Source organism: Tamandua tetradactyla, chromosome 1 (assembly GCF_023851605.1).
Source record: "Tamandua tetradactyla isolate mTamTet1 chromosome 1, mTamTet1.pri, whole genome shotgun sequence".
In the NCBI taxonomy this organism is placed as follows: Eukaryota; Metazoa; Chordata; class Mammalia; order Pilosa; family Myrmecophagidae; genus Tamandua; species Tamandua tetradactyla.
This window is the reverse complement of record NC_135327.1, coordinates 28,114,405-28,136,873: the sequence shown is the minus strand read 5'-3', so window position 1 is coordinate 28,136,873 and position 22,469 is coordinate 28,114,405. Positions and strand designations below refer to the sequence as shown.

The 22,469-nt window shown below is 46.7% G+C and overlaps 1 long non-coding RNA gene across 2 annotated transcripts in view; it reads right to left on the bottom strand.

The window, feature by feature from the left end:
* Positions 1–22,469, bottom strand: part of LOC143644377 (uncharacterized) — a 42,559-nt gene that overhangs the window by 19,636 nt on the left and 454 nt on the right. For both annotated transcript variants that reach the window (XR_013156661.1, XR_013156659.1), the window contains exons 2-3: positions 22,156–22,245; positions 18,479–18,605 (exon numbers count right to left, since the gene is read on the bottom strand). This is a non-coding gene — a long non-coding RNA (uncharacterized LOC143644377). The remainder of the gene's footprint in view (positions 1–18,478; positions 18,606–22,155; positions 22,246–22,469) is intronic.

Genomic DNA, 22,469 nt, shown 5'->3' with positions numbered 1-22,469 from the left:
ATCCCAAATCCCACAAATTGTGAGTGGTAAAGCTGGAACTTCAACTCATTAAACATTGAATCCATCACAAAACAAAATAATAAACCAATCAACCAACCAACCAACAAGAATGGCATCCCTGGAAAGCTCTGTGGAGACTCATTCCATTGTCCGACAAATGTGTGTCGAGCAAACAACACCTTGCTCAAACTGCTCTAGGCTCTGGGAAGCCTGCTTGTCCTTCAGGCAGGGCCTACACCTAGAAGGACCTGGTCTAACAGTTTTGGGTGAATGAACTGATAAATGAGGGAGTGTTAACATTGAAAAGTTACCCTAAAATTTCAGGATCAAAAATCTGGTACATGCCCCATTTTAATGCATTGGGAAAGAGCATAGGCTTATCCTCAGAAACAATGACAACGCATTTGTCAAAAATGCAAATGAGTGACTAAAATAACCCTCCACCCTAATTCCATAAAACTGCGATCGACTGAATTTTAGGATTTATCTAAAACTTTTTATAATAACTTTTTAAATGGGACATTGTGCTGGTTTGAAAGGATGTATGTACCCTAAAAAAGCCATGTTTTAATCCTGATCCTATTTTGTAAAGACAATCATTTCTCTCAAACCCTATTTAGCACTCTACGTTAGAAAGTTGATTAGGTTATCTCCATGGAGATATGACTCACTCAAGAGTGGGTGTTAAATTGGTTTAGGTGGAGACGTGTCTCCACCCATTCCAGGTGGGTCTTGATTACTTTACTGGAATCCTATAAAAGGGGAAACATTTTGGAGAAAGTAGGAGATTCAGAGAGAGCAGAGAAGACTGACAAAGCCATGAGAAAGACACAACAGAGAATGCCACAGACCACGAAGCAGAGTCCACCAGCCAGCAACTTTTGGAGATGCAGAAGGAAAATGCCTCCCAGGGAGCTAGAGAGGAAGCTAGCAGATGGCACAGTGTTCACCATGTGCCCCTCTGGTATCTTTCTCTGGATGCCTTAGATTGGACATTTCTATAGACTTGTTTTAATTGGGACATTTTCTCGGCCTTAGAACTGTGAACAAGCAACTTATTAAATTCCTCTTTTTAAAAGCCATTCTGTTTCTGGTATATTGCATTCTGGCAATTAGCAAACTAGAACAAATTTTGGTACCAGAGAAGTGGGGTGTTGCTGCAGTTTGCAAATACCAACATGTTGGAACAGCTTTTTAAATGGATAAGGGGAAGATTTTGGAAGAATTGTGAGGAGCTTGACAGAGAAGGCCTAGAATGCTTTGAAGAGACTGTTGGTAGAAATGTGGACTCTAAAAATACTGTTGATAAAGCCTTAGACAGAAATGAGGCATGTTTTACTGCAAACTGGTAGGAAGGCCATCCTTGTTTTAAAATGGCAGATGGGGCGGGCCATGGTGGCTCAGCAGGCAAGAATGCTTGCCTGCCATGCCAGAGAACCCGGGTTTGATTCCCGGTGCCTGCCTATGTTAAAAAAAAAAAAAAAAAGGCAGATAATCTGGCCAAATTGACTAGTGGCTTTGGCTGGAAAGCAGAATGTAAAAGCCCTGAACTTGGATATTTAGCAGAAGAGATCTCCATATTAACTGTCAAAGTGCAGCCTGTTCTCTCTTCAGTTTATAGTGAAATGTGACAGGAGAGAGATAAGCTGAGAACTGACCTTTTGTATACAAAGAAACCAGAAAATGATGTTCTGGAAAATTCTGGGCCTCCAGAAAGGGAGACCCCAGAGAACAGTGCACCGTGTGAGGATTTAACCAAATGTGGAACTAGTCAGTCATTTCAGAGAAAGCCAGGATTGGACATGGAGTTATCCAGGAAAGATTTGTGGAAACTCCTTATGTCTGACAGGTATGATCCAATGCTACTGCATAGAAAGCTGACAAGAGCGCTTTGGGACCTGTATAAACAGAGCCGCTGCCAGTCTAGACTTGGGGGTTCAGAGAAGGGACACACTGGAGGAAAAATACCTTCAGAGGCAAAACCATGGAGGCTGAGGTCTGAAGTCAAGAAGCCTCCGGCCAGGAGAGCGGACCCACCCAAGCATGCGGAGAGAGTGAGTTTGCCCTGAAGGCAGAGGGTGGGCCTTCCACCTCATTGCAGTGGAAGAGTCATGCCTCCTCAGGCCTTGGAGAGGGTGCAGCATAGTCCTGGGGGTTTGGGGAGAGCCTGGCTCCCACCACATGGTAGAACTGAGCATGTGCCCCCGAGATGGCAGAGAGCCTGGGTGCAGCCCTCATCCTTGGAGAGGGTGGAGCCAAGAAAAAGGTAGTCTCCCCAGTGTCCCCCAAGCTTGCATTCGAAGAGAGGCAGGCTGCTGCATGGGCCCTTGGAAAGGGTGGGACTGCCGCTTTCTAAAGCCCTGAAGATAAATGACTCTTAGACTTTGAAATCTAATGGACTCTGCCCTGTAGATTTTCAAAACTGTATGACCCGTGCTGCCTCCTCCCTATGGAAATGGGTATATGTATCCTATGACTGTTCTTCCTTTGTATGTTGGCAACAAATAACTTGTTTGAGTTCTACAGGTCCAGAGCCAGAGGAGAATTTTGCCTTAGAACAGATCATGTGTGTAACTGACTTTGATGACACTTTGTACTGGTTTTAACCTTGTATTGTATTTGTATTGTTACTGAAATGGTTTAAGGTTCTCTGATGTTGTTACGGAATGAATGCATTTTGTATCTGAGGAAAATTTGTCTTTTTTAGAGGGTAGAATGTGCTGGTTTGAAAGGATGTGTGTACCCTAGAAAAGCCATGTTTTAATCCTAATCCTGTTTTGTAAAGGCGTCCATTCCTCTCAAACCGTATTTAGCGCTGTACGCTGGAAACTCGATTAGATTTTCTCGGCCTTAGAACTGTAAACTAGCAACTTATTAAATTCCCCTTTTTAAAAGCCATTCTGTTTCTGGTATGTTGCATTCCGGCAGCTAGTAAATTAGCATGGACGTCCTTGTACTAATGCCCCACATCACGAGGTTGATGTCTGGGCTGAACTCGGCAGCCATGCCACACTCCGGAAGTTTCCCCCAACTCTGCAGAGAAAAGACCAGGAACTTCATTCCTCAGAAGCCCCCTCCTCACATGGTATGCATTAAAATTTGCTAGGAGGGGCGTGGCAAGAGACTTGGAAAGGGAAGGAAAGAGTAGTTGTTCTCCCAGAGGCTGCTGCAGCCAGGTGGGTGGGAGAGGTGAGCTTTCTCAGCGGCACCCCAGCAAGGTACTGAGACCCATGACCCACCCCCCAACACCATCCTTGAGTGTCTGTCTGAGCTCTCCATGGTGGAGACCATGAACTTCGGTGGTAGTGTCTCCACTATACTTGTTTCTACGTGGCTGCAAAAGCTCCTAGTTACTAAGTTAAAACCCACAAACCTGTAGTACAGAGTGCTTCTATTTTCCTGACCAGGCTGTGATTGAAACACTCTGAAGTTCTGATCATTTCACCCCCTACCTCCTAGATGCTCTTAGAACAAGACCAAAATCCTCACCATGCCCCCAGGGCGCTGCATACTCCAGCCCCTGGGTCCTCTCCAGCCACCTCTCTTACCCCTCCATCCTCCCCTCCGCCCCCAGCTCCCGGCTCTCAAGCCTCACGGGGCATTCTCACAGGCAGACCTCCTCACTGGAGGGCTCTGCTCTGCTTTCAGCTAGGCAACTTCTCAGCTCAGGAGCCACTTCCTCTATGAAACCTTCCCTGATTCCCCAAAGGACACCAGATCCCCTGTTAAACACTCTGAGCTCCTAAGCACTTATCCAGTTATCACATTATGTTGTGTGATTGATTAATGTCTGTCCCTCCTTCTGGAGGGCAGGACCAAGGCCCGTGTGCTCTCCACAGCTTCAGCATTTGGCAGTGATGCAGAGGGGAGGTGCTCGTTAAGTGACGGCTGCAGAAAGAACAACCTCCAGGGAAAGGCGGGACATGCGTCTAGGTGAGGCTAAGATGAGACAGGCCAGGGCCATGCTCGGATGCATGTCATGAGAGAGAGAAGGAAAGATTGCTCCCAGCCAGAACCAAAGGGAGCCCTTGATGGAGGGGGGATCACGCTAGAGCCAAGCCTTGGAGAATGCCTGGGCCAGGACAGGGGGGACATGAGGTGGAAAAGGCTGAACCCATCAGTGTCTTCTGCCCATTTGATGCTGGAACATGGAGGTGGGTCTGGGGCAGTGAAGCACAAGGACTGGCATGCATCCTGTTGTCTGCATGAAGGGAAACTGCTCTTCATCTGGGGCGTTACTTTTCCCCGCTTCCCCTCCGTGGTCCTGGTAGAGGCTGCCAGTCCTTGCCACCAGCTCTCCTGGTCACTGGACTGAGCATGTGACCCCATCCTCCTGGCCACAGTGGTCTTTACAAAGAGATTTTAATGAAGCAGGGAAATGTTTACCCTGTGCCAGAGTGAAAGGGCCGCATGTGTATAGAATAAGTATCTATCGTCCATGGGAAACAAAATGGAAGGAAACTGGCTCCCTCTGAGTATGGGACTTTGAGGAACCGTTTTTTTCTTTTTCTCTACATTTTCCAATATATTCATGTGTAATTTTATAATCAGAAAAGAAAAATATTATTAAAGGAGGAGAAACCACCCAAGCAGCACTTCAGGAAGAGCGTTCTAAAATTTTATGGGGGAATCACAAAGCAAGAAAGCACTTTGAAGGGACTGTCAAAATTCCCAGGGCTTGCATGGTGACAAGAAACAGGAAAGAGAGGACGACGTGAGAGAATTTTATTTAACAGAAAATCTTTGTAAAGGACATTTGAAGTTTTTGTCTTCTCTCCTAAGTATGCATAACACTTTCTTCTGGAAATTTCCCTCGGACAACCACCTTCCCTCTCAGTCCCTGTAGCGCTGGTGGAGCTGACCTTGACTCTGTGGGTGGGTCTGTGATCCAGGTTGGACAGTCAGAGCATTGCATCCCACCTCCCACCCCCCACCACAGAGATTGGTCCAGGGAAGTCTGCGCCACCCAGACCAGGTAAGTCAGAGCCCATGTGACTTAGTCCTAGAATTTCTGTTGGAATTCTTGAGAGTCATTTCTTTCCAGTGGAGTTGCTGAGGGCAATGGACATAAGCCTGGACCTGCTGTCCACCATCTCTCTTGGAGGATACAGGCCTGAGAAAGGAGCCAACAGAGATAAAAACCATTGCTTGAGTCCCTGGATATAGCTTTGCCTGAAGCCACCCACTCTGTACTTTTCAATTATGTGAGTGAGTATTTATTTTTCCATTAAGCTGGTTTGATTAGGTTTTCTGTCACTTGCAACCAGGAGTCCTGCCGATGCCGGGGGCAGAACACACATTGTTGCTTTTGAAGTTGCTTCAGCAGCCACACCTCCTTGATTTGTGCTTGCAGTGCTGCAGCTGCATGGAAGCTGACACTCCTGCCCAAAGGCCTCTGGAAGGCCCAAGGGCCAACCATCAAGACCTCCTAACCCTCCCTCCCTAACATTTGCATCTCTTTCTTCCTCCATTTTCCTTTGCCTCCTATTTCTCTTCTCTCTGTTCCCCTCTTTGGAGGTTATCTTCTTTCCTGTTTTCCTAAGAAGGAGATTCCTGGACCTGATAAGACTCAGAGCCTGGAATTCGGAGTCAGCCAGACTACATCTCAGCTATGTGAGCTAGGAAGAAGACTTAACCTCTCTGAGACTCGGCTTCCTTTCAGGTAAGTGGGGATAATAATTCTCACTTAGGAGGGCCTTACATAAGCCATGCACAGACCCCCTGGCCCAGAGGAAGTACGCCACAATGTTGGTCATTATTGCTAAGCTTTACCTCCTCTCCCATCACAGAGTCCCAGGACCAAAGAGGACCCTAGCCCTTGACCCTGCCCTGGTAGCCCCCGTGAAGTCATCTGTAGACACTGTTAGCTGCTGACACTTCCTCGGATGAGAGGCCCACCCCAGTGAAGTGCGTGCCTGCTCAGCCGGGTTTGAAGGATATAAATACCACCCGTCAGCAAGATTCAAAGGCCAGGCTAGGTAATGACTACCCTGATGGGGCCTGAGTCTCAGGCAGGTTGCAGCTTGCTGTGCAGAAACTGGAGCTCCTCTTAGGTGAGGCTGTGGCTGCGGCCTCGCCTTGCAAGGAGCATTTCATCTTGGCTTAAGGAATAAGAATTGCGTGCAAAACCAGGCTCTATACCTTCTTGGTCCCTGGTTCGGTGCCCTTAAGGCAGTTTGGCAGAACACAGAACACAGCGTGGATGTTTGCTAGATGACGCTAGCAAATCACATAACTGAACATAGCCTGTGAATGGACTTGAACAGCACGCCCACCCGAAATCACTGCTGGGATGCATTTATGCTGAGATATATGTCATTTCTCCTGGAGCTGTTTCCATCCACCGACCACTCTTCAAACATCTGCTCTTGGTGTAAAATACCTTATGGCGCATGACATGGAGGTCACACCCAGCCCGTGTCCTTGCATAACTGGGGATTCTCAGGGAATGACACAGAGGTTGGTCCCAGACATTCAGAACTCACGGAATAAGGCTTTGTAGACACAGGTATAAGGTCTGGAGCCAGTCCTTCTACAGGGAAAGGGGTCTGAATGGTGTTAATGAAGCATGTTGTTGGCCTGGGACCTTGTGAAGGGCAAGGCATCCATAGTTACTGGTGCAGTAGTGTCCTCCCCCACGCTAGACTGCAAATTCCTCAAGGGCAGGGTGAGTCTTATTGTGGCTGAACACTTATCAGCTGTGAGTCCTTTGGCAAACTCCCTCAGTTTCCTCATCTGCTAAATGAAGATCACAATGGTTTGTGCTTTCTAGGGCTGCTGTGTGGGAGGATTAGGGACATCTTGCCTTTGCTGGGCCGGTTTCCCTCACTGGGCACTTTTCTAAAGATTCCCCTTGCATTAGCTCATTTAATCTTGGCAGTGTGCCCAAGGGATAGGTATCTAATATTATTCCCAATTTACATATGAGGAACATGTGCATAGAGAGCCTGAGCTGGGTCCAAGCCTGCAGATCTAGCATGTTCGGGAGCCAGGCTTGAACCCAGGGCTGGACATTAGAGCCCAGCTTCCTAACCAGAACTCTCACGGCTCCCTAGTTCAGGGCGGTGATGGATGTGGAGAATGCAGCACAGCTTCTGCACCCAGCCATCCCTAAACCTTAGCTGTTCTTTCATTGTTTGTGTCCTCTGTGGTATTTAGCACATACCATAAGAAGCTCAGCAATGAATACCAAGTGAATGGATTGATACCATTCATTTACTGCGCATTGAGTTCCCGCAATGTACTGGGCACTCCTCTAGATGCTGGGAATGAAGCAGTGAAAGAGTCTTGCAAGAGGATGTGAAGAAACCTGAACGCTTGCTCATTGCTGGTGGGAATGCAACATGATGCAGCCGCTATGGAAAACGGTTTTGCAGTTCCTCAGAAAGTTAAACATGGAATTACCGTAAGATCCAGTAATTCCACATTTAGGTACACAGCCCCCAAAATTGAAAATGGACTCAAACACATACTTGTATGCCAATGTTCATAGCAGCATTATTTACAATAGCCAGAAGGTGGAAGCAGCCCAAGCCTCCATCAGTAGGCAGACGGATAAACAAAATGGGGTGTGGTTACACGGTGAAGTATTATCCATCCATGAAAAGGAGTGGAGCTCTGAGACTTGCTGCCACACAGACGAAACTTGAAAACACATGATGCTAAGTGAAAGAAGACGCTAAAGGACAAGTGTTGGATGATTCCATTTATATGAAAGATCTGGAATCAGCAGATTCTAGAAATTAGGTTAGAGGGTTCCGGGGCTTGGGGAGAGGGGGAACGGGGAGCTATCGCTTAATGGGGCCACAGGGTCTGTTTGGGGTGATGGGAAGTGTTGGTAATTGGTGTAGTAATGATAGCACAGCAGAAAGTATAATTACTGTCACTGAATTGTACATTTAAATGGTTAAAATGGCAAATTTTATGGTATATATATGTTCCCACAATGAACCAAAAAAAAAAAAAAAACCACAAAGACATGTAGAGCCTTTGTACTCTTGAAGTTTCCATCCCAGTGGGAGGAGGCAGGCAGCAAACTAAGAGGTGGGTAATAATAGATATGATGTCAGATGGTGATATGAAATAAAGAGGAAAAGGAGCTAAAAACAGGATGATTTATAGTTTGGTTGAAAATGTGGAATTTTTTAAAAGGGAGCGGGGGCAGTGAGAAAAGCCCCAAAGGGAATATTTTTGTGGCTTTGTCACAGTTTGCTCAAATTAAATACCACCTAACAGAATTGAACTTTGCAATAGGAGGCTTGAAATGACAACAGAAGGGAATGGCTGATGAGGCTGATGGGGGGTGAGGGGTGGGCAGATCCTGAGACCTCTCCTGCTTGCCCAAATAGTTCAGAGCCAAAGACCAGCCCACAGCAGGGATTGTCCACAGGCACCTCCCTAGCAGGCTTAGCGACCTGGAAAGGGCCTCTTGAATCCTATATTTTGCCTACTCTTGCATGAGTGGCAAAAAGATCAGCACAACCCAAAAAACATGGAGTCATCCATCTGTAGGCCAGCACCTAAGAACCTGTAACCCCGAGATGGAATGTCCTGTTGTGCAGGTTCCAAAGGTAGATGCTGAAACCCCACCCTCACCCCCAGTAACAGCGGCTGGACTCCGAGTGAACAGTTAACTAAGGTGGGAATTTACAAGCACTGACAACATGAGGGGCAGGGGGCTTTTCCTGTTGCTCCAATCCTCTGAAGAAGGGTGGATATTTAAGAGTTGCATATAAATGGATAAGAAGAAAAAGAAAACAGATCTGTGTGCAATTATCTCCTGAAACTGAGTCATGGGGCACACGAGCCCGTGTCCTGGGGGATGCTGCAATCTTCAGGCTGGGGGCCTTCCCTGACTGAGCCAAGCTGCTGCCTCCCAGCTTCTCTCCCTTCTTTGAAGACCCCTGGGAGCTCAGTGTGGCTTCATTAGCACCGAGCTTTAGCACTCTGGAGGGAATTGGTTGTGTTCTGTTCAGGTTGAGCCAAGGATAGAATGTAAAAGCGAACAGACTGCAATTTCTGTCCCAGGATTTCCCCCTGATCTGTGGAATTCCATGAAGCAGGTGATGTTCAAAGGGCTGGAGAAGACCACCAGGGACCCCTCCTCCAATTCAGGAGTGTCATTCTCCCCTTCATGGGCTGATCAGACGGAAAGACCCCCTACACACATACAAAAGGGTAGGGAGCCACCATACCATATGATGTCCCAGCAACTGAGGCTTCTCAAACTGACTCTGAGACTGCGACTTCAGAAGGATGGGGGAAATGACAAAAATATGGATGGGAAGTCTGAATTCCTCATTATCAAGACTCCCCTGATGAAGTCTGGATTTGGAGCACAAACAGCAGCGTCTCCTCACATGCCCCAGCCTTGAAGAAAGGAGAAGTGGCAGCTGCCGACGTTGAGTCCCTGATGACACATCCTGTTTGCCCTTTGCCTCTGGCAGCTGAGGACATGGCTTGCTTGGCCTCCCCAGAAGAAATCCTTCTTGACAAGAACATTCTAGTTCTATTAGTGAGGAGTCCAAGCTAGGGGATTTGGGCCCATCGCACCTTCTCTGGGAGAACACCGAAACCAGCAGAAACACAGAGGCAAGAAGGGAGAAGAATGAAAGCCGTGAGCTGGGACTCCAGGAGCAGGACTTTAACTCAGTTAGCAGGGTTTGAGACTATTGAATCTTGCATCCACAAATATGGTACCCTTTTTCATTTATTCAAGTCTTCCTTCATGCCTTTCAATAATATCTTCAATTGTTCTCTATAAGATCTTGTCCTTTTTTCTCAGCTAATTTCCAAAGATCTGCATGGGAGTGAAAAGGATCCTAGAGGCTATCTGATCTGATGGTCCCATTCCCAGACAGGAGACTGAGAGGGCAGGTGGGTCTCAGTAGATGATGCCATCTCTGTGGCCACAGGGCTGGTGAAGAGTCGCTGGGAACTGAGGGAATGGGGAGCAGGGGAGGCAGGGTGCACAGAGGTGAAGAAGAGGGCCTCAAGGATGAAGTCATTGCCAGGCATGGGTAACATCGGGTGGTTGCTAAGGAGGGGAGGGGTGGAGGTAGATGAGCTGGGTTTGGCTGATTGCAGGCAATGGTTGGAGGAAATAAAAACTGAGTTGAATTACCAAATTCTAGATAGGGGAAAATGATCTTACAGTTAACAAAATCCAAGATCTTGAACCAAAATATAACATTTGGCCACTATTAAAAGACAGTTCTTTGACTCAGATAGATGGGAATGGAAATGGAAAGACAGAATGATTAATAATAATAAATATTAATAAAAATATTAATAAAATAATGATAGCAGTAATAATGGTGTCTAATGTTCAGTGAGTGCTTTGTAGGTGCCATGTCCTGTTCTAAGTTTTCCAAGTGTGTTAATGCACTAATCTTCCTAACAACCTATGAAGGGAATCCCCTACCATCCCCATCTTACAGAGAGAAAAATGGAGGCCCAGAGAAGTTGACAACTTCCCCAAGGTCACACAGCTAGAACTGGGCAGAACTGGGAGGTGAACCCAGGCCCTCTAACCTATACTATTAATCCCTATGATGATGTTTAGGAAAACCAAAGTGAATTGCATCCACAGCCAGGAAGTTGGGCTAATCTCAGGGAGGTTTTGTTGCTTCTGGTCACAGCTGCCGAGCCTTGAACCAAGATGCCTCACAATTAGGGCACAGTCAGCCAAGAGTTTCTCAGACCAAAGGTTTGGTGATCACTCTCCTTGCCTGCCTCCCTATTTTCTTTACAGAATTTACCCTGTTTGGACACATGCTAATGAGTTCACTGAGGACATCTGAACTGATCACGTTTCTTAATGAAACCTACTCACTCAATAGAAGAACTGCCACCGACAAATGAATCCAACTGACGTAGACCTGCAGGGATGCTGAGATAGATTGACTCATGTCCCCCACAAAGATGTGTTCAAGCCCCAACCCCCTGGTCCTGTGGGCGTAAACTCATTTATAAACAGAATCTTCAAAGATCCCGTGAAGAGAAGGCCAAACTGAGTCAGGGTGGCCTTCATCCGGTATGGCTGGAGTCCTTATAAACAAAGGAAATTTGGACATGGAAGTGGAAGCCACAAGAGAAGAAAGAAACAGATGGCCATGTGACAGAGGCAAAGACTGAGGCCAGCAAGCCACTGCCAGAATGCTGCAGGTTTCAGAGCGGGCATGGCCTGCTGATACCTTGATTTTGAACTTCTAGCCTCCCGAACTGCCAGCCAATAAGTTGCTGTTGCTTAAGCCAACCAGCCCTGGGAAACAGAGGCAGACGCTGAGTGGTGTTGGGTAATTTAGTTCAGGGAGTTGTCTGGCAACCATTAGTACCTTCACATCGAGGACAAATAAAATTATCAAAGTATGTATTTATATTTTTCAAGGTATTCAGAAGAAAAAAGTTTTAGAGCTAGAGAGGACTCTGCCTGCTACTCTTACCTCCGCAGTAGAGGATGGAGGGCTGGTTGCCATTGATGACTTGGAATTAGGCAATACTTAATTTTGATTAAAGACAGCTCAGCTGAGTTACTTGCATAGGGCAAGTGCAAATAAATTAACAATGCAGTTACACCCTGATCATAATACAAACCTAAGAGACCCACTGACTCTACTTTTGACTCAGCAGCCAAACAAAAGCTCCCAAAAGATCAGTGGTGAGGACTTCTACCTTAAGAGACCAAGTGAGGGAAAGTGGGGAAACAAAGCCACAGAAATATAAAGTCCCTCCTTGACTTCCATTATCTGAAACTCACACCTCTTTCACTTTTTTTTGTTTTTGGTTACCAAATAACCCTACCTTATAAAATTTTTAAACATTTCAGAAATATGTAATATAGAAGATAAAGCCCCCCAAATACAATTCACCAAAGTGGGAGAATGTTATGCAACTGGCTTTTCCACCCAAAATGGACCTAGTCGGCCACTCTGTTCTCGTTCTCAATTCTAGCGATTTCCATGGTATATATGGGACAGAGTTGATGGAGCCAATCTTGTGTCATTGTTACTCCATTTGACTAAAATTTTTTTGAGTGTGCATTATATTCCAGAAGTATCCTAAGTGCTGCAGATACAGCTGAGGACAAAACAGACAAAATCGTGTCCTCATGAACTTTCTAATCTAGTGGGGAGACGCAAACGATAGTTAAGGAAATAGGTAAGATATAACATCTGAAGCAATGGCAGGCAGTGAGAGTGCAATGAAGAATAATAAAGCAGGCTGGGGCCTATTTACATAGAGCAGTTAATAGAAGGAGCCATGAAGATTTTTGGTTCTTCTGGACACTTGTAACTTGCTTTAGCCAATGAATGGAAGGGATATGCGGAACTGAAGAGCCAGCACGTCAGTCCACTACCCTCCTTTCCCTCTGCCCCTGGGCTCATAAAAATACCCAAGTAGACATGGAACCTCTGCCAGCCTGAGTGTCTGAATGAGCACCAGGGCCCCTGGACCATGATGCTGGACGTGTAGCATGTGTGAGAGAGAAACCTCTCTGGTGTCCAGACACAAAGAGACTGGGGTTGTTTGTTACAGCAGCATAACCAAGATTGATACACATTAAGGATTTTGAGCAGAAATCAAACAGAAGTAAGGGAGTAAGCCATGTGATGATCTGCAGGGAGAGGGTTGCAGGCAGAGGGAATAGCAAATGCAAAGGCCCTGGGGCAGCAGTGTACCTGGAGTATTGGAGGAAAAGTGAAGAGGCCATTATGGCTTGAGCTGGAGCAGAAAGAGGGTGTCAGGAGATGGAGTCCCAGGTGTGTGTATTTTGGAGGTTGGTGAGCAGATGATGTCTTTGTATGCCATTGTAAGGTCAACTATAATGATAACTGCTATTTGGTGGAAGTTGGGGGGGTGGGGTGCTGTCTCCAAGCCGATCAGCACACTTCCCCTCTTGGTCTTGCTGCCAGTACTACCTTTAAAAAATAATAAGACAATGCGACCATGGGTACCCACCCCCCAAAACAAGCAGTGGGCTAGGGCACCCTGTGGACCCTCCCTCAGTGTATCCCCATCATGCCCTTTCTGCCTGCCTTCCCCACCCCATCCCCTGGCTACCTGGGGCCCAGGGAGGCTCTCCTCCTCTTTGGCTGGGGAAACTCCAGCTGGCTTCCTGTTTCGCTGCCAGGTCCCATTTGTTTAAGGCTTGAACAGAATTTCCAATCTGCTCCTCTCAACAGCCATGTGTTTACTAAGTCGACTCTGTTGCATGTGCCTCCCAGGGCTTCTCTGTTTGTCGGAGCATCTGTTCAGCTGATTTTCTCCCTCTATTTATTTCTCCAGTAAACAAGTGGGGCAAAGGCAGGGTTTTGTCATGTTTTCACAACTCCTGCTGCCTGTGCCAAGATCTAATAGAATACAGAGATAAGGAGTGGTGAAGTGCAATCCCTGTGATCTGAGCGGGACATAGCGTGACGCTCTGGAATCTTCTTGCAGAAACCTATGTCTTCACCGGATGCACCCACGGGCATCCAGAAGCGTGGGCTGAGCTGGCCACTTTAGTGGACATCTGCGGTTTCTGCCTGCCCAGCATCTGTTCCCTTTTCTCCTGCTAATGGCACCTCCATAACCCTCTGGGGACTCCCCCTCCCCTTTTCTCAGTCAGAGTCATGATTCCAAAAGTAATGTACATGACTCAGACCTGGATACAGAATTTGTTCTATCCCCCGTCTCTCATGAATGGTTCGGGAGAGGTCCTGTGACCTGACCTAGGCCAGTGCAAGTTGTTTGCAGAATTTTTAAGGGAACTGTTGAGGAGAAGCTGGACTCTTTCTGCTTGAATTGCTAAGATGGTAGGCTGCAAATTCAGAGCTGCTGATGAACAGCTTGGCCACCTTATGGGGAGAACCCACCTGAGAATGAAGGCAACACGGAGGGAAGCAAAATGGTTGGAAGGAAAGGCACACATTTTAGAAAAATAATATTTGAGCTCCTGGATCTAGCTAAGCCTGAAGTCCTGGATTTATGGGAGCTAAGCAGTTTGTGCCAGTTCCCTTTCACTTGCAATCAACAAAGCCCACACTGATTCACATACACACACCTGTAGAGAGATACAGGTAGGTTCGGTGTGGTGTTTAATGAAAATTGGAAGGGATAGAAAAGGAGAGGAAACAAAGTACATGAGGAAAGATAGAGGAGGTCTGAGAGTTAAGTGCTTTACTTGGCTTCCTTTCTCAGTCTACATAAAAGCCAATGTCCTCACCATGGCCTACGAGACCCTGCCCGATAGAGCTCATTACCTCTTGGGATCTCTCCTTTTTTCTCTCCCCTTGTGCCCTCAGTTCTAGCCGTATGACCTCTGTATCCATTTCCTATGCTGTGTAACAAATAACCACAAAAATGTAGTGGTCTGAAATAACATTTATTAGCTCACAATTCTGTAGGTCAGACATCCAGCAGGCTTAGTTGGTCTCTGCTCAGGGTATTACAACACTGATATCAAAGGATCAACCAGCTGCGCTCTCACCTGGTGCTAGGGGTCCACCTCCAAGTTCATACTTGTTCTGACAGAATTAGTCCCTTGTGGTTGTAGGACTGAAGTCCCCGTTTCCTTGCTCACTGTCAGCTGGCGGCAGCTCTGATTACTAGAGACTGCCTGCATTCCTCACCATGTGGCCTCCTCGGTCTTTAACCAATGATGCACATCAAACTTTTGCAAGCTGGGAATCTCTCTGGCTTCTCCTTTTACTACTGGCTGGAGAAAATTCTTTGCTTTTAAAGGGCTCATGAATAGATTAGGCCTGATAATCTCTGTATTTTGAGGTCAACTGATTTGGGATTTTAATTCCATCTGCAAATTCTCTTCACAGTAGGATCTAGGTTAGCATTTGGTTGCACAGCCAGAGGTTGGAATCTTGGGGGCCACCTTCAGAATTCTGCCGAACATAGCCTCCTTGTTGTTCCTTAGACATCCCAGTCATGCTCCATCCTCACAGCATTTGTGCTTGCTGTTCCCTCTCCCTAGAATGTCCTTCCCACAGGAAGGCACATGGCTCACTTCCTCACTTCATCCAAAGTACAAATGTCACCTCCTCAAAGAAGCCTTCCCTGACTATCTCACGTCAACATCACTCCCAACAATCTCCAGCTCCTTTACACAGCTTTATTTTTCTTCATAGAACATAGATGATATTGCATATTTATTTGTTTGCATATATCTTGTCTATCTCCCTCCAGGGGACCGTAACTCTGTGAACAGGGGCTTTATTTTGTTCACCCAGCCTGACACAAAGGAGTTCCCAATAAATATTTAGTGAATGAAAATATGAATGAGGTCTTGGCTCATGTTTGGTATAAAGCTAAGGCTGACAGCATGGGCTCCAGGCACTGGATTCAAACTGCCTGGATTCGTATCTTATCCTGACCATGGCCAGTCCCTTTACCTCTCAAAGCCTGTTTTTTTCATCTGCACAACGGGATAATGTTAGTACCCACCTCAGAGGGTGTTCATAAGTGTCAAGTAGATCATTTAGGTAAAATGCCTGGCACTCAAATAAAAACTGACACTGTTTCACACCATCAGATTGGCAAAACATGAAAAGGCTATTGTTCCCAAATTGACAAGGAGGGGTGCTTGGGAGTTCTTTCACTCAGAATGTAAACTGATTCAATCCCTTTAGAGATTCATTTGGAAAAATCTAGAGGATGTAGAGATGTGCATGAACTGTTTTCCAACTGTTGCATTTCTGGGTATAAACCTGGAGAAAACCCTGCGCCTGCACTGCATTTGTGCCTAGGAGACATTAGTTAGTCGCAAAGCAACTGTTTACCTATCTACATATATATAAGGGTTATAGCAATAAGATTCTATAATATGTATTCACAGATGCTACCAGCTTCAGGTGATTGCCTAACACCAGAGCAAGCACTTTTCACACATAATCTCATTTCATCTCTATTCCCATTTTCTAGGTAAGAAAGTGGAGGCTCAAAGAAGTATAAATTGCTTTCCCTAGACCACACATTGGGAAGTGACAAAGTTCTAAAAGCACCCAGGCCTGAGGATGAGGTGGGGAAGGGGGGGGGAGAGGAGGGCTGAGGAAGGAGAATGGCAGGCAGACCAAACAACAGGGGCAGCACATCTCAAAGTGTCACATACCATATGACCCAGCAATTCCACTCCTAGATATATAGCAAAGAGAAATGAAAGCATATGTCCACACACACAGAAAAACATGTACACAAATGTCCATAGCATCATCATTGATAATAGCCAAAAAGTAGAGACAACCCAAATGTCCATCAACTCACCACCCTCCCATTCCCCACAACCCTCCAGCCACAGTTGCCTTCCCCTTCAGGTCTTTCAGCTCTGCCAGCTATTCTGTCCCCAGGGCCTTTGCATGTGCTCCTCCTACTCCCTAGGGAACTCTTTCCCCCCAATCTTTCTCTGGCAGCTCTTCCTTCCCGTTCAACTCAGAGGTCCCCTCTTGGAGGAGGCTTTCTCTACCCACCTCCTCTAACATTTCCTGACCAAAACACGACGGGGCTCAGTCAGTATCTGCTGGACAAATCATGAGTCTGCCAGAACGGAACCCGGAAGCCTTCCCAGGGCAACGTGCGCGATAAACGCGGGCAGCGGGAAGGGGAAGCGTCACCCAAATTCTAGCATGTTGGCTCTGGGCACTGAACATGCCTGCTGGTCTTTTGCAAAAGAGTCTCTTTCTATGAAAATCACTTGCCAAGAAGTCTTTAAAATGGAAAACAAACAGTAAATTAGCAGCAGGGGGGAGAGGATGAGAATTATTTTCAAAGTCTCCTTAAATCAAAGCACGTTCCTGTTTAGTGTCGACTAATGTTCAAATAAAGCAGAGATGAGACTCTGGTGCAGGGTTGGAAAAAAGTTGTGGTTGGAGCTCTCAAGGTCACAGCGTCAGCCATCAGGCCAAAGGGTGGGGGGCGGGGTGGGTGGAGGGGAGGATCTAGTAGCCCTGTCAGGGGGTGAGGAAGAAAAAGGAGAGAGGATGTGTCAGGCAGTGGCAAAAAGCTACCCTGCACTGGAGAGCAGAACCAGGTCGAGGAATCTCTCTCAGCCCAGTGGAGGGAAACCTGCTTCTCATCAACTTCTCATCGGATATCCTTGTCCAGGTTAGTTTGTCTTCTGAGAAGGGCAATGCACTTAGACCAGTCTCTTGGGGGTTGGGTGAGAATGACTGAGACCCCCAGGCTCAGGCGAGCTCCCAACACCTCAACCTGGAGGGCCCAAGCCTAGAAGTCCTAGAAGGTTATAATGGAGGATCTAAATATTTCAAACCACCTACAAAATATTTTTACCAAAAAAACAAAAATCAATTAAGCCTCTGAATTTAACCTCCAATTACAAGAAATAGCAGAAACAGGAAGGAAAAAAAAAAGGTTAAATGACACCACAGGGATGTAATCTGTAAACTCTCAATTGCCTGAAACCCTCTGGGACAAATGGCCCTGTGGCCACTTCAACACATAACACTGCAAGGAAAGACAAGAGGAGGAAGGGGAACCCATAGAGTTGAGGAGATTTAAGATCCTGAGCCTCCAACAGCCCTGCACGGATGGACTTTTTGTACCCTGGTGCTAACACTGCACAAGAAGTTCTGAAACCATTGAAGACATTTCCACAGTGACTAAACAGCTGACAATAGTAAAGAATGGTTGTTAGTAGCTCCAGTATGGTCATGGGATTATGGTTATTTTTTAAGAGTCTCATATCTTAGAGATTGCATTCACTTCCTGGGGCTGCCACCACAGAGCCCCACGAGCTGGGTGACTTAAAACCATGGATTTTTATTCTCCACAGTTCTGGAGGCCAGAAGTCCAAAATCATAGTGTTGGCAGGACTCGGCTCTCTTGGAGGGCTCTGGTGGGGAACCCTTCCTCCCCTCCTCCCAGTTTCTGATGGAGGCTTAAAACCCTCCAGTCTCTGCCTCTGTCCTCTATGGGGCTCTCCTTGTCTGTCTCTGCATCCGGGTCTCTCCTTATAAGGATGCCAGTCACATTGGATTTAGGGCTCCACCTACTCCAGTAGGACCTCATCTTAACTCATTACACCTGCAACGGCCCTCTTTCCAAATAAGGTCCAGTGCAACCAGGAGTTAGGACGGCAACAAGTTTCGGCAGGACAGGACTCTACCCAAAACAAACATATATGGATGGTTTAATATGATGCCTGGGATTTCTTCCAGATTATCTGGTGGAGAGGGAGAGACAGGAGGGACGCTTTAGATGAAACGAGCCGGGCCACGAGCTGACAGTCACGGAAGCTGGCAGTGGGTATGTGGCAGTGCAATGTGCTACCCTCTTTCTCTAAAAATAAAGATCCCCAAATGTCATGGCCTCATCCATTGGAGGGCCTGCAGGCTTACACAGATGTTTGGGGGATTTTCTTAAAATGAAATTGAACTTTCTTTTATTGATCTGTTTCCCATCACACATCCTGTCATATAATCATTTATGATGAGAAATGAAGAACTTAATTTGCCAATGCTTACTTAATTACCTTGACTTTGAGGCAGGATTGTACAGCAGCTAAGAACACAGGGCCTGTTCCTGTCAGTGCTTTGCCATTTTCTTGTCTATGAAACCAGGCAAGATATTTACACTTCTTTGAGCTTCAGCTTCTTCCCCTGGAAAATGGGAAGGGAACTAGATGAGACTTTGTGGGGGTGGGGGAGAAGGGGATCCTTGCCCCCCATCTGACCATCAGTAAACAGTAGTTACTATTATTCGCAGAAGTAGCCTCATCAGAAGTTCTGTACAGGAGGGTTTTATTTATGTTTTTTAAAAAAGCTTGTTTGTACACATATAGGAAAATGCCTGGGATGAAGCTTATTTGAACCCGTGTAGGAAAATGCCTGGGATGAAACACAAGTAGGTAACAGAGATAATCCCAGGGAGGGTGATTCATTTGTTAGTTCATTCATTCATTCATTCATTCATTCATTCATTCCACAAATGTTTACTGAATGCCTGCAGTGTGCCAATCACAGAGGAGGTGTAATGAACTGGGGGGCGGCCGGGGGTGTGTGCACAGGATGGCCACTGTCCCTGCTCTCCTGGGGTGTACAGTGCAGAGAGATGCAGGATGTCAAGACAGGGGGAGCCTGGGGGTCCAAGGAAGCTTCCCTAAGGAGGGTGGAGATGTAACCCAGCTGAGTTAGCTGTGCCAGATTTTTTTTTCTTTTTTTTTTTGAGGTGAGTAGGAGGAAGGGAGGAGGTGGACCCAGGCAAGTAGGGGGAGAAAAATGGCAAAGCATTCCAAGCTGCTAAGGGAGGGGAAAGTGCAAAGGCCCTTAGGGCAGGCAGGGATACTTCCAGGTGGGAAGACTGGCAGGGCAAAGAAAGCACAGGGAAGTTGGAGCAGCAAGGGGACGCGCCAGGGACGCGTTTCTTCCCTTTTTCCTTCAGACACTTCTGAATTATTTGAATATTTTACAAGGAGCATGAATCAATCCCGTAATTTTTTAAGTTTATAAAAGGCAAAAGAAAAATGCTTTATAACCACCCTCCACCCCCCCCAACCCCAAGAAGTAAAGAAATGATTATGGCATTTTTCCTACTAGTTTTCTTTCAAGAATGTATATTTGAAAATTCACTCACATTTGCTAAAGAAACTGCTTTGTTTCTCACCTGTCTGGTTTGCTCCGAGGAACTCTGTGGTCCTCCCTTCCTCCTTACTCTTTTTGGGGGTGTTCGAACCAGAAGCAGGAATTATACCCAATGTCAATGATGCTTCTTTCCAACCTGCACAGAGGTCCTGGACCTCAGGCAGATTTCTGGGCAAGAGGTCGGGTTCTAAGGAAAGACTCAACAGTGGGTTTTGGGGTAAAACTTTTCATTTCCCCAAATGCAGCTCTGGGACCCTGTGCCGAGTTTAGCTAGTCTGGGGGTGGGGGGTGGGGGCGGGGAAGAACGCAGTAGAGGGACTGCCTCACAAGCTGGCATTTGCGTTTCATTTGAACTCTATTGCTAGGAGCAGATTATGTTTTTCTGGTTCCCTCGCACAGCATGGAGTGGGAACTGTGACATAGAGGTGATGTGAACAGCTGCAGAGAGCAGACAAGTTACCTGAGAGGAGGTAGGGTACCCGGAGACCCAAAGGCAGAGCTGCAGCTGCGCGGGAAGGACTGGAGGACCTGCTAACACCTCCAGCACTTCTCTGTCTGCGTTGTGGGAGCCCCAGCGAGGCCTTGCAAGTCTGCACCTTCAGTTTCTCCCTCCGGGAACGCCAGGTTTATTATGGGTGTTCTAGTTTGCTAGCTGCCAGAATGCAACACACCAGAGACAGACTGGCTTTCAATAAAGGGGGATTTATTTCGTTAACATATAGTTCTTCGGAGGAAAGGCAGTTAACTTTCAACTGAGGTTCTTTCCTACATGGGAAGGCACAGGGCAATCTCTGCTGGCCCTTTCCCCAGGCCTCTGGGTTCCAACAACTTTCCCTGGAGTGATTCCTTTCTGCATCTCCCAAGTCCTGGGTTGAGCTATTAGTGCTGAGGTGAGGTATGCTGAGCTGCCTGGGCTGTGCTACATTGAGCTCTCTCATTTAAGCACCAGTCAATTAAATGAAACATCATTCATTACAGCAGGCACGCCTCCTAGCGGACTACAGATGTAATCAGCAACAGATGAGGTTCACATGCCATTGGCTCATGTCCACAGCAATAGAACTAGGCACCTTCACCTGGCCAAGTTGACATCTGAATCTAACTCCCACAATGGGTTTGTTCACATTACTGTTTTGATCCCCTCCCTGTGCCCTCACCATTTCTGGGAACTTCCATTTTGTTTCAGATCTCCTAAGCCCAATGGCTTCTGGTTGATTCTGCTCCTAAAGGATACAGAAATCTGTCCTCACTAGACCCTGGTTATGCCAGACACAGAGAAAGAAAAGACAGGAGTGATTCTAGTCCCAGTGGTTCCTGTGTTTGTGGACAAGCCTCACTGCTATGACTGGCTCACCTCTCTCTTCAAGGACCTTCTATTTGTTTCTTATTGCTGATGATCAAGAGAACCCACATGCAGCAGTGGTCTCATCTGAGAGCTGAGAAAACTGAGGCCCACAGGGACTTTCAGCTAAGATGCTAATCCCACTACCAAAGAAGCCGCCATGGAATTCTGACACACTTCTAACCAGAGCCCCCAGACGATTTCATATCCTAGAGGTTAAGAGCATGGATTTGGAGTCACAGTTTGCCTCCCAGCTCTGCTGGCCTGCACAAAATTGCTCTCCAAGCCTCAGTTTCTTCACCTGTGAAATGGGAATAATCATTTTTACATGTTAGGGCTGTTGATTTATTTTAAATGTCCCTCTCATCACACAACTTAGTTATCTACCTGTTTACCTGTTTATCCTCAATCCTTCCTCCTCCTAGATTGAGCCTCCTGAACGTGAGGTCTCTGCTTGCCCTGTTCACACCTGTGTTCCCAAATTCACGAGTTGCCTTGTGTCGGGTAGGGGTGAGTATTTGTGGGTGATGCACGCAAGGCCCTGGGCACATGGAGAGCACAGCCAAGGAGCCACGATGAACACAGGGAGGCTGTTATTTAGGATGGGAAACCAGCTTTTGTTTTAAAAAATGCCAAATAACCAGGAACTGAGAGAACAAAAGAGTTCCACAGAGGGGGCCTGCAGCCAGGCCTTGGACCTTGTTCCTGTGTGTCTCCCTATGGTCCTGTCTCAAGGACACGGCCCCACAGACTGAGAACCTGTTCCCTAGGGCTTCAGATTTCCTATTCTTTGCTCTAGAAGGCTTGGAGAGAGTTGGGGGAAAGCACAGCTCACCACGCCTGTAAGGGGAAGATGCTGATCAGGGTTATAGCTGCTAGATAAAATACAATTTGAATTTCTGATAAACAACAGATAACTTTTTGGTAAAAATATATCCCGAAGGTTTCTTGGGCTATGCTTACTCTAAAAAAGTATTCCTTGTTTATCTGAAACTCAAATTTAACTGGGTGTCCTGAATTTTAATTTGCTAAATCTGGCAGCCCCACAAAGTGGCTGAGCCGGGAATTTCATTCAAATTTGCCTCACCTCCATGGACGTCACTCTCTCCCCTGCAAAATCAGGATGATGATATTAAGAACTTCCTGGGATTGATATGAGAATCAGAGAGAAAGAGTGTGTGAAATGGGCGCAACCATTATTTAAGTGAGGGCGAGAATCCTGTTTACCTTGATCACAGCTGAACCCAGTGCCCAGCGCTGATGGTTCTTTTCTGCAGAATTATTAGGTATAATGAAAAATCATTGGTGCAACTTTCCCTAAACAGCAACAACAAAAAATACATAAAATAAAACCATCTCAGGAAAATCTAACAGCCTAAGCATGCTGCAGCCCTGCCAGTCCTGGCAGCTCCCCTGACCACAGCGCGGAGCAAGAGCCCAACGCTTTGCCGCCCGGGCGGGGCCGCACTAGAAGGAAACCCTGGCACGCAGGCGCACACGCCACGCCTCCTGAGAGGGCTACTTGGCGCATGCGTTTGCCC